We start from the raw sequence: 13,435 nt of genomic DNA on the forward strand, positions 1-13,435 counted from the left end.
TGGACATGAGTGTATTTCTTTTCCCGTTTTCCCTGATTTATAAGTAACATAAATTTCTATTGAAATCTTAAAAATATAATGCATTATTAATCCTTTATCATTTAGAATTTTTTTTTAAATATCAAGCCTTTAATTGTTTTAATATATTTATACACAAATTTTCGTTTTTTTTTTCTCTCTAATTCGTAATAAAGTGAATAAAAACTTACACAATTCCTCTTATTCGAGTTTTCAAATAAATCCAGCTGATTCTTCTGGCAATGGATCTGTTCGGAAAAACCAAACCTTGAATATTAATTATGAGTAGGTATTGCAATATCAGATCAAAAGTTCAATACCGGTATTCGGTATTTTTTAGATCTTATACCGGGATACCGGGATTTAATACCGGTAGTAGAAATTTTAGAAAAGGAAAGAAAACACAGGTGGTTTTTTTTTGTTTTATTTGCCAGCTTTATTAGAGAGTGTAAATATCACAAAAAATAATTTGTAACTTATAAATTATAACAGTATATAAAGAATCACAAAACAGTAAAGGTACACCTTATTTATTTAAATCACAAAAAAGTATAAATATCTCTATTCGGTACTATTACAAATTTTCGAAATTTGTTCTTAAAAAAGAAATTTGATCTTAAAAAACATAATGCATCAGTTGTACTGTCATTAAGCCTGGAACGCAATTTCGTGCAAAAATTACCAGCTATCGAAAACACTCTTTCGGCATTTACGCTAGTTAGTGGTACTGTTAGCAATGTGTGATATGTTTTTCGAAGTATTTACTTCTAAATCCCTCATCTTCAAATAAATCGATTTCTCGTCGGAGGGTTTTGGATATAGCTGATTTCTGTATTGTATTTTGGTTTGTTGAATTTTTTTTATTTATCGCTAATTCTAATTTTTGTTCAAGAGACAATTCCTTTTCACTATCGACATTAGTGTCATCATAATCTTCGATAATTGAACCGAATTCTTTTGAATGTAGATAGGTTTGTGGGTAAAAAATTTTAAGAAAATTTACTATTAACTTGATCACATTTGAATTGGCTAGTCTCTTTTCTTTTCCATTTTCATTTTTAAAATCATTATAATTATGTAAACATTTCTATTTCGGTATGCCTTTCTTCTGTGCGACTTTTCAATGTAATACATAATTCTTCAGATAGTGATGTGTGCTGTTCTTTCAGTGACTGCAACATGAAATTTATTGTTACATTAGCTGTAAATAAATTAGAATTTCTCCGGTTTTATTGGAAGTAGTTTTACCTCTAAACTAGCCAGTTTTATTGGAAGTAGAGCTGACACAGTTCTATTAAGTCGAATTCACTATCTGAAAAATTAATTTGCAGGTTTAAGTCGATTATTGCTTTTTGGATTGGATTTCTCAGTTTCAAAAATCATTCCGTCATTAGGAGTAAAACATTCCAACGTGTTTTAGAATCTAATATTAACATATATTCTGTTTTATTTTCTGTTAGTATATATTTTTGTAAAATGGCATTTTTTGTAGGGGAACATTTAAATATCTTAACAATTTTTCGAACTTTATAAATTATAGGAAGCAATTCTTGATGGGTTCATATTTCATTCTCATTAACAATATCTTCTTCAACAATTACATTGTCATTATCTTCATTGTCAATATCACTCTCACTCTCTTCAAAGTCGGAATCCGAAGTTTCTATATCTGCAGTATTTTGATTCTTCTGTTATTTATTTTTTTGGTATAATACGTCTATTACTCCTGATTGAAATCCATGAGCATAGCATAATTGCCGATTTGCACCAACAACTTTCCAACTTTGTTCATAACTGTTGCGCCATCAGTCGTTACGGATACAATATCTTCTTTCAGGGATAATACATGCTTTGGTAATTTAGATTTAGGCACTTCCACACATTTTTCGGCTGGCATACTTCCCGAGACATGTGTAAGTCCTATATTCCATTTTTTTTGAATGAATATTTATATTTAAATAGTGTCTATTTCTTACACTTGTCCATTCATCAAATGTAAGACTAAATTTTTCACCATTTACTTTTATTTTTATTAGCTTGTGTTTTAAAGAATTGAGAACACCGTTACTGTAGTTTATACTAGTTCTTCTTATAGTGTTAATCGATGTTGGTAGATTTTTAAAACCTCTGGCGAATCGTGATTTTCTTAATTCAGTAGAAGTGAAAAACACTCGAAATGGCAAACCATCTAATGCTGTCATTTTTACTTATAATTTCATCCAAATTATCTTTTTTTTTTCCAAATAATTTAATTCCCTGATGGCTTTGCTGAGAAACTGTGCCCAAGCCATCAGGGAATTTATATCTCCATCGCAATTAGATTCTTTCCTCTTTAGCAAATTTGTATCATGTTTCGTTTTTAAATGCGTATGGAGTCCGCTTGTACTTCCTTCATTCACTTTAATAACTCTTGAACATTTTTTACATTGTGCCACCATATTTTCTTCCTCACATAAATAATGAAACCAAACCGAAGTATTATCAACTGATTTTTTTACGTTCTTTTAAGTTATTCTTATTCATTATTATTATTTATAAGAATATATATATATAATAAATCTGAAAAATAATTTGAACCCTAAAGTATGATATGCAAATAAAATGTGAATAACAAACTCACCAGTTTAAAAAATGTCGAAATATTACACACTTTCTTCACAACTACAAATACTACAAATACAACTATAACAGATGCGAATCCTGCGCGTGTGCAGTATCGTTCGGAGCTGTGATAGTTTTGACCCGCCTCCTTGGATGATTTATCACTTCCCTTGATTGTACAATTCAACTTTGTATTCACAGTCTAATTCATTTCGCCCGTTAGGGAGACATAAAAACAAAAACGCATACTATTTTGCTATGTTGGCGATCCATGAACATATAGTGGGGACAATTAAAAAAATTTATAATAAATACCGAATAAACGGTATTTAAACTTGTGAATACCGGTATTACAAAATTGTACAAATGGCTTAAAATACCGGTATTGCACTCCCAAATTATGATTATTATAGAGGAGTCGATCATCTTTCATTTGCTATTGATACATTTTTAAAGGCGAAAGTCCTTAGTCTTAAATAAGAAACCTTAAGCATTTTGAAATTGACCTAAAGCTCGTATACGAACGACATCATCTAAAATATACCATTTATCATCTGGAAATGATAATCGTTTTTAATTGACTTGAATAGAATATATTTCATGTATTTTATGAGCATATTTCATGCACTTTTTGTGCTTTGTTTTGGTTATTTTCTGTCTAATCTGAAGTATTAAAATAAACAGTCATTCGCTTTATATTACCATAAAAATCATCAGTTTTTGTACAGAAAATATAGCTATCTGCATCCATACATATTAATATAGATTTATCTTCATATTTTTGATTTTATAACATTATTTTTTTGTCTTTATCACATGTTTAAATAAATAAGTAAATAATAATCATGAATTAAATATTTTGATAGATTCACTATTGTCATTCCAACATAAATAAATTTATTAATTTTTTAATTTATTTTTGGTCATAATTAGCTACTAAATTTTCATTAAAAATGGTTTTTCTTTTAAACTTCAATTCAGCGACCATTTTTTAAAAATTTTACCATAATTACAACGTAATCTTATATCAGTTTTTTTTTCTTATATTTTCTTTAGTTTCCTAAAAAGTAGAATTATTTATGAATTTACAAAAGTCTTCATCGAAATCATTAGTTGTTTTAGTTTTCTTTCCAGCCAATTTCATATTTGAATTTTAGTATTCTAAGAACTTTTGTTATTTTTAAGGCCATGTCTAAATACTGTTTCAACTTTTATAATGAACAACATGATTCCATTTATCGTATAAAGTTGTTAATATTTTCTATTGCTTTGATCCGTTAGATATTTGATTTCTGGTGCTATGGATAAATCAGAATAACAAAGCCGTGGTGAGCAGATAATGAAATAATTGTAATAAAGTTCATAAGTTCATAAGTATAACGTTCAAGGAAAGGCGAGACTATTACCTATCCAATTACGAGGAATCCATAACAAAAGTAAAAATCAGGTTTGAAAACCTTCAAGTTAAAAAGTAAAAAATATAAAATAAAATGTACAGTAAAAAGCCCATAATTTAAAATTTTAGCAAAAATTTAATAAAAGCTCCGATACAATGTAATAATATTTTTTTTTAATTAACAGTTCTAGTTTTAAAATTTTAAAAAATAGTGCTGAGCGTTTGACCTGAATGTGATCCCAGATAAACTAATTATAATAGAATGGACGCGTTTTAAGTTAAAATAGTATATTGATCTGTGGGTAATTTAATTAGGTGATCCGCAAGAACCTGGTCTCTTGGCCAGCTTCGCCTCCCTCCCCTCTCATCAACCCCACAGCTTGCAATCCAGGACGAGATGTCTCCAGGGAGTCAAACGATCTGAGTGATAGATTAACATTCATGACGTTGATATTATGAAGTTTTTAGTTTAAACTAGTCGATGTAAATTATTGAAAGATTAAAGTATATAAAATAATAAAGTTAATGGTAAAAATTAAATTAAGGAAGTTAGAAAAAAATGAGGCCCAAAATGCTTACTTAATGCTTAACGCTTATTTTCAAACGCTTGCCTAAGATTTGCGACAGTCGGTCTGTAATTAATGAGATTTTTAAACCAGGCTCACCTGCGGTCAGATGCGGGCATGATGGCCTTGTTTGGTGCGAGTATAGTGACAGGTGTAATGGTCTGCACCCTCCACTTGTTTACAGTTGTATAAGGAAGAGTTCAACTTTTTTACAACAGAGAAAATGAATTGGAAAGGACCATGCCCCTTTAGATAATATTAAAAATGTATCATTTGTAATCCACCATACCCAAGTGTTCTCTCTCCTTGAGGCAGAGTAAAAGTTAGACCAATAAAGACCCCAGTTCCCCCATGTACAAGGATTTTAATTCTCGTTTTAAAAGCGAATAAAGGGTCATTATAATATAACATAATAATAGCAAATATTATAAGGTGAAAACATCTATATTATTTGTTAGTCTATATGTATTGTTACGAAATTTCAGTGGGTCGTTTGGATAGTGGGGGTTATATGGTGTGGAGAACACTCAATCAACAGGCGGCAGTAGAAAATGAAACAACGACGTTTATTTACACGAAGACACACAGGACAGCACAAAGACGACAACTATATACAGCACAGAAGACGATTATCTTCAGCCGAGACGTGCAGCATACAACAGTATACACAGCAGCTCTACTCCGTCGCTGCTCCGCTATTCCCTGGAAGACGAGTTCTTCGCCGTCGCTTCCGACTATTCTTCGACTCCACTGGTCCACGACTCAATTCACCGTCGGTTCACTCTACTCTGCTCTGCTTTGCCGCTTCCGACTTTTTCTCAATTCACCGCTACTCGGCAGCTGCGGGTGCTTCCTTTTATAGGTCTCAGGAGGAGGGGCTAGAAGCCACTCAACCAATCAGGAACGTTCGAGGCGTAATTCGGTTCCTACTGGACGGATCGGGAAAATTCTCGATGTTTCGGGTATAATCTATTTTGGCGCCAAAGTCGCCAAATTCGTCGCCAAGTCGCCAAGCTCCGGGACCCTCCGACGCGACACCGGACTCCGTCCAATACCGATTACTGTAAAACATTCTTTCCGATTTTTGGAACCAACTATGCTGGGAAGCAGCATTACAGATTCGTAACAATATATCAGAATGAGGTACAAGCCTGTTAGCATTTTGTGTGTTGCTTCAGGGAAAATTAGTGAAATATTACAATAGGTGTAATTTTAGAATTGCAATTAATGCTTTATTTTATATTTTGATAAATATTGTGTGTGTGTGTGTGTGTGTGTGTGTGTGTGTGTGTGTGTGTGTGTGTGTGTGTGTGTGTGTGTGTGTGTGTGTGTGTGTGTGTGTGTGTGTGTGTGTGTGTGTGTGTGTGTGTGTGTGTGTTAATTATTTGACTTCACGGGGTCATGAGCAGCACTCAAATTGTTATCTTAGTAAAACGTGAAGAAAAAAAAATTCATTTGCTGTCTTGTTGTTAAATATAAAATAAATTTCAGAAAACAATTAAGAATATAAGAAATGAATGCCATTTTGGTGCAGATATTGTTTAAGCATTGTTTACTCTTTATCATAACAAAATAGGATAATGCGAATTTATATCTATGCAAAACTTATTTCAGATATTTATTTAAGGTAATCGAAGCCATTATAAGTGAAACTTTTGCTATATAAAAATTTACAGTGTTGCAAATGTAGCAATAAATTGCCCTTTGTTAAAACAAGAAAAAAAGAGATTATCAAATCCTTACATTATATTTAACAAAATTTTGTATGCATCATTATATAGTTTATTTATTTATAATGCAAACTACTGCTTTTTCTCTTAAGCAAAAAGCCTTATTAAATTAAGCTCCTTGACTCAAAAATAAATAAATAAATAACAACAACAGGACTTCTACACATTTTAAAATTAATAAATATATTTAATTTGAATAATTTTTTCAGATTTTAACTGAAATTTATCTGGAATAAAATATTCCTACATAAAATGTCTATGTAAGTCATTTCTTATGAGAGTTACTGATTTTTTTTAGACGCTATTGAATAATTTCGATAATAATTTCATTGCATGTCCCAATTCGCCTTTTTAAATGAGGTTTCGAAATTGTCAAAACAAACGAGAAGAAATAACTCATGCAAATTTAAAGAAAAGGCATCATAAATTAATAAAAGAGTCTATAAATAAGAAGTTAATTGTAGAATGAAGATATTTCTATCAGTATTTAATCTGATAAATTTGTGAAATTAAATCAGTAACTGTAAATCTGTCGTTTAAACGCGACTAATATTTTTCTATAAAAGACATCGATAAAAATTGCAGTGAAAAACTAAAGACATTTTTAACAAAACCACAGTGAGATATTCTAGGGCTTGGATGTAATTGACAAATGGCATGTAATTGACAAATTTTGGGAATTATCCTTTCCACTAATGAAACTCCCACACACGCGAAAAAAATAATTGTTTCATTATATTAAAAGATAATTTCGAGTTTTATGAACCGGGATATATGAATAAGCTAATTACTTCTAATACTGAGTGCATTTGTTGCATTTGTTTGCTAAATGTGAGCTTTCAATTGATTTTGAATTGAATGTGTGTTCTAATCAATTATATGAAGCAAATTCCTGTACAAAAAGCTTATAATGTTGGGTTATTTAAAAGAAGTATCTAGAGATCTAAAAATTATTTCTAATTTTTTATGTATGTTAATTGTATGCTGTTTTATAGTGCGGCTTATTATGATTCAAATATTATAATAAATATTTATATCCGACAAGAGGCATGAACAAACAGTGATTTTTATAAATTTCAAAAAAAGAAAAAAAAAACTTTATTTTTGATTATTTCAAACCCTGCTTCAAGGTGAATGTCACTAATTTTGGGTTTGGCAAGGAACTTATTTATCTAATAAGTGAAATGAGTTCCATTCATCTATAATTACTTCGAATCAGAAATATTCTCTTCCACGAATTTTCGCAAATCTGTTTTTCCTTCTAATGCTAAATACATTTTCCTTTACTGAATCCATCATCATAAACTATTATAGGAAAGATTTTAGTTCATTGCTAATTTCATTCTAAGCGGTCACTAGTAAAAAAAAGAAAATGGAATGATTACAACACGTGCCTTACATATTTAATTTTATGCATTTAATTCATCCGTTTGTTTTGCCTATTTAATTTTAAAAAAATAGACATAACTGAAACCTTTGTCAATGACAATGTTTGATAAGACCGACAGATATGGCAATAAATAAATAATGTTTTTTTCAGAATGGAAGAAAATTGGAAAATGTATTTATTTTGAATTTTAAATAACGATGCTAAACTAATTGAAATTTGTGAGGAATAAAATATTTCTATTTAATTTCTTTAAAAAAAGTCGTTCTGGCTGCCTTTGAGTGTCTTTGATGATAAAATTGCATTGAACGCGATTGCAGAATGGCGGAAGCAGATGGAAAAATATTGTTAAATTTCCCAAATTTAAATTTCAGATATAAATTTTTAGTTAAGACATGTAATCGGTGCTTATTTCGTTTTAATTCATTAGATTTTTAGGTAGGAATTTCGCTATTTTCAAGCATTTAAGAAAGAAAATATCATTATTTTTCGATAAAAAATAGTATTGAATTTTAAAAAAAGCTGCGAAGAAATCTTTTAGGGCCCGGATAACTAATGTAGTAATGTAATAAATTATGTGGCCCTGGAATAATTTTTTGTTAAAAAAATTCTGTTTGATTATAATAGATGATACTATTGCTTCTAAAATTTAGTACAGTTTAAGTTTATTAGTTTTAATTTAAATATTAGTTATGTGCAATTATTTGTACATATCAGATTAACATAACTGTTTTTAATCAATTAATGCTCCGGACAAATAGTAATATATTGCAATTGCGTATTTCTGAGTACGAAAATATTACAACGATCTATTTAATCGAATAATAAGCGAGTGCAAGGCAATGTTAATGCTACATATATTGATTAATCTGAAATTTATATTTTTTTGCGTAACCATTAAATTCTTAACAAAAATTAAGAGGAAACCTCGTTGTTTATATTTATTCTGTACAATACTCATATATTGATATTCTCACTTAGCAATTGAGGCTTAAATCGGCGGAACAATCTTTCCATATAGTATTCCTAGGCTGAAATATTCCTTTTTATAAGCGAAAGCAATAAAATCTGACTTGAATAAGAGGTCATTTGTACTTACCCCAGGGATTGCTGACCACCCATGACGTACAGGAGGAGTAGAAAATTCTGGTTTTCTTCTTTAGTGCATCTCTCTTGGAAAACCCATGAGATTTTACAGCAGCTTACTGGTATCACTACACTCGTTTTCCAGGACGTTTTGCAAGTACTAGAATGAGAGTTAACTCAGGGAGTTAAGTAAATTTATTTAATTTGCTTATAATTGGTCATTATTTAAGTTAATTTTAAATAATTTTCAATTTTTTTTACTCGAAAGTTTAGTAAATTTTAAGGATTTGGTTTTGGAACAGTACTGGAAAAAGTAAGAATTCATCTATACATCCGTATTTTAGAAAAACTATTATATATATACTGACACATATTGTCTATTTTATTTAGGTTCCGAAAATGATACAGGATTTCTACATCGATTGTAACGATTCATTTCTTTAACTGATGGATAAATTGACGGAATGAAATTTTTATTTAATGATACAGCTTCTTATTATTTGTCAGTTATTCTATGCTCTGAATTGAATAATAGTGATAAATTAGATTGAATCCTGTAAAATGTCTCAGAAATTAGAAAATGAACTTCCATTTAAATAATTGTTGAATTTAATTATTATTTTCTACTCTTATGAATAGTTGAAAGCTACATTGGACAATTTTCTATTTTTTTTTTTTGGAACTTTATTAATGGTAAATATAATCTCAATTACCGAAAAATATGGAATCTTCCTTACACGTGTTCTGAATTATTTTCTCTAGGTATGTATTATTTTAGTGAAATTATTTATTTCTATTACGCATTTTTTCTCTAAGTTTCTATGCCTTATTTCATTTAGTGAAACTAGTTGAATAATGGAAATTAAGTAAATATTTTATAGATAATAAAGTTAGATAATAAAAAAAATATTTATTAATAGATATATAGATAGTAAAGTTAATATTTTTTTAAATTAAAAATCGAATTTTTAAGAGAATTTGTGATTTTAATGTTTGAGTTATTGAAAATCAAATAGTATATTATTCGCTCTGGTTTTATAAATTGAGATTTTGGTTTAAGTTACACTGAATGACCTGCTCATCGGGGCCAGGATATTGTAAATTACAGTGTTAAAGGAGTTCGCAGCCCTATATTTATTCTCTTTCATTTGTACATATCTCATACTTCCATAAGCATTTCGACAAATTAACATGAGTGTGCAAACTCTTATAGATCCATTTTTAACTAAAAGTAACTTGAAATGCAAGTCGCCTACAGAATTCCACTACATATGATTTTACTATTATAACATCAAGTTTCAAATATTATCAAAGAGATGGATTCATAGATTTCTATAGGGTTGAAAATTTTGAAACTCGTTTTATAAAATCGGTCGATGTAGATCCCCATCTAATGATGCAGGTTTTGGAAAGAACACCTCTGGATTTAGGATCTAGAGGATCTATAGTTTTTCTCAGCTGTCGTAAACATTTATTAAGAGCATTTTTTTAATGATTTAAAGAGAATTCATTCTATAATTTTCTATATGTGTTAATTTTAAAAAAATGAACGTATTTGGTAACAAAAAATAATTTAAAAAATGAAATGATAATTTCATTTTATGGCTTTCCATTTTCATATAAATTTAATACTTTTAAATAAAAGAAAATATTTATGAATTTTTATTTAAAAAAATTTCTAGTAAATAATGAATATATAACTTTTTAAACTCTCCCAGTTGAAATTTTCTGAAAAAAAAAAATTGTGACATTATTTTAAGTATTTATTTCCAACATAGAAAAAAAGCAATTAAAAATACTCTTTTTCATCAAAATGTATATTACAAAGTAGAGGTTGCAAAAATTTTGTTATTTTGGAATCTTTTTACAGAATAACTCTTAACTAGATGGTGGAATTTTTATTAAAGTGAACTCAGTTATGCGAATGCTAACATTTATTAAAACCAGAATTGACATTAAAGTCTCTCATTTAACCTTTCCTCTGCTGTGCTTTTTTTTAAAAAGTTCGTTCGTTAGTTTTTTTTTTTTCCTTTTTTTTTCTCATACTAGATTATAATTTTTTTTACTTCCTCTTTTTTTCCCGCAAATACTACTTAGATTCGGGGGAGGGGGGCTTGACATGTATTTAAATCTGGTAAATTACATGTGCATTCTGGAAATTTTGAAATATAATTCTCTTTAGAACTCTTTAAATTCGTTATAATTAAATGCATGTTGTGCATAACAAGTTTGTGTTATGTATGACGCATTAATATTCACAGTATTCAAATCAAAGATTGTTTTAGGAAATTTAAGAATTGTCAGTGTTTTAATTTAAAGCGAACAATTTCTTCCGCAGAAAAACAAAATTTTGGGATTTTTTAAATCTTTTTTATGTCGTTAAAATTGCCTTATTTTAATTTTTTTATTTTAATTGAATGCTATATAACGCTAGAAAAATATATAGTTCTGACTCTCTTGTATGTTCGTCCTCCTAAGTAAAATATGCGCGCTCGGCGAATAAAATTTTTTTTAAAATGTTCAGAAGCATTGACAGTAAACGAAGCTGAGGCAACGTGAGCATTTCTTCTTTTTACACAGGGACACATTTAAGGGGAAAAAAATCGAAGAAGAAAAAATGGAATGACAGAAAAAAAAATTAAGCGTATAGAGAAAAAATCTAGGTATACGAAATAGCGGGAAAAAAAAAAAACTGTTTGGAGCCCGGATATTTTTTCATTTCTATCATGCCAAATCTATTTTCATTCCAACAAATTTCAATTTTACACCAATTTCTACAAAAGCATGCACAGACAAAGAAAATTATGGAAAATGGCAAATCCCATCGGGAGAACCATTTCCATTGAGGACAATTCAAGGGTAACAGCAGGGAAACAACAACTGCTCGTAGAGATGCATAATTCACGATTTTTTGAATAACAAATAATTTTGCTACTGTTATTTTTAAATATTTGTTCCAAATATCTGTTATTTAAATCTTATTATTAATTAAAAATTATTACTTAATATTAAATACAAAATTTATTAATTGTAATTAATACTTAATATGCTAATTTAAGTAACGTGTGATTGAATTAATTTATCTATTTCAGCTTATTTCTTAAATTTAATTTTTTTTTCAAAACTATTTATTTAATTTCTTTATTGGAGTAAACCATTTTCTGAAAAATTTGAATTAAATATATATTTCATTTCTTTAAAGTGTTTACTTTAGTTCTTTATTCTACCAATAGATGGCGCCAGCAGTAAACGGAATATATACAAAGTCAAGTCACAAGCAATTAAAAAGGATTTGTATGGAATAGTGCATCATCAAATGCGAATACCGGAAAGTCAAGGTTACTCTCACGAAGTGAAGCAGACACTTCACTCTTTTTAGTGAAGTCACCGTTCAGATAAAGTTCAGTGATATGGAATTCAATGATACGATAATTCCAATAACCGGTCCGTTCACTTCTCAATCCATTCACAGATTCCATTGGACAGATCGTATCGATTGTTACTTTCCAGTGAAGTCACCGCTCCGGCAAATTTCAGTGATATTGTATCGATTGTTACTGTCTATCGTGATCCAAAACCTGTAATCGAAATTTCATCAGTAAGATCGTATCAAGGATTTGAATCACACCCCTCTTTGAAAAGTATTGATCACTGGTATTTGTGACTTTATGATATTGGTTACATAATAACCGCTCGTAAAATATTCGTTATCGTATCGTATCATTGAATTGCATATCACTGAAATTTATCGGAGCGGTGATTTCACTGGAAAGTGCGAGGCTTCACTGGAAAGTGCGAAGTCACCGCTCCACTTTACGGGATATTCGTATTTGATGATGCACTATTCCATACAGATCATTTTTAATTGCTCGTGACATGATTGACTTTGATTACATGTACTCTGTTTACTGCTGGCGCCATGTATTTGTAGAATATAGGACTAAAGTAAACATTTTAAAGAAATGACATATATTTTAACTCATCTTTTCCAGAAAATGGTTCACTCTAATAAATAAATTAAATAAATAGTTTTGAGAAAAAAATAAAATTTAAGAAATAAGCTGAAACAGATAAATTAATTCAATCACGCTTTAATTAAATTAGTAAATTAAGTATTAATTACAATTAATAAATTTTATATTTAATATTAAGTAATAATTTTTAATTAATAATATGATTGAAATAACAGATATTTGGAACGCATATTTAAAAATAACAATAGCAATATTATTTGTTATTCAAAAAATCGTGGATTATGCATCTCTATTCTTGAGAACTTTGCTTTAGACTCTGCTCGTAAAACGCATAGTCCCAGATTCAAGTCTGGAAGTAATTAATAAACAAGAATATAATAGATTTAAGTTTTAAAAAATGATATAGAGATGCGCAAAAAACTAATATTTTATTTATATTTTCGAATAGATAATTCAAATTAATTTTAAGAATATTCATAGAAGTTGGAATTAATTTGGTGAATACCAAAAAAATTTTTTTATACTATCGGAATCTGACAAAAATAATAATATATAATTGTTATAATAATAATTATAACAATATAACAAAAATCTAACTTTATACTGTTTCAGTATTGTAAACATTTATACTGTTTCATTATTTTTTCCAAATTTTACAATGTTATACAATATTCTGT

Source organism: Argiope bruennichi, chromosome 6, assembly GCF_947563725.1.
Source record: "Argiope bruennichi chromosome 6, qqArgBrue1.1, whole genome shotgun sequence".
In the NCBI taxonomy this organism is placed as follows: Eukaryota; Metazoa; Arthropoda; class Arachnida; order Araneae; family Araneidae; genus Argiope; species Argiope bruennichi.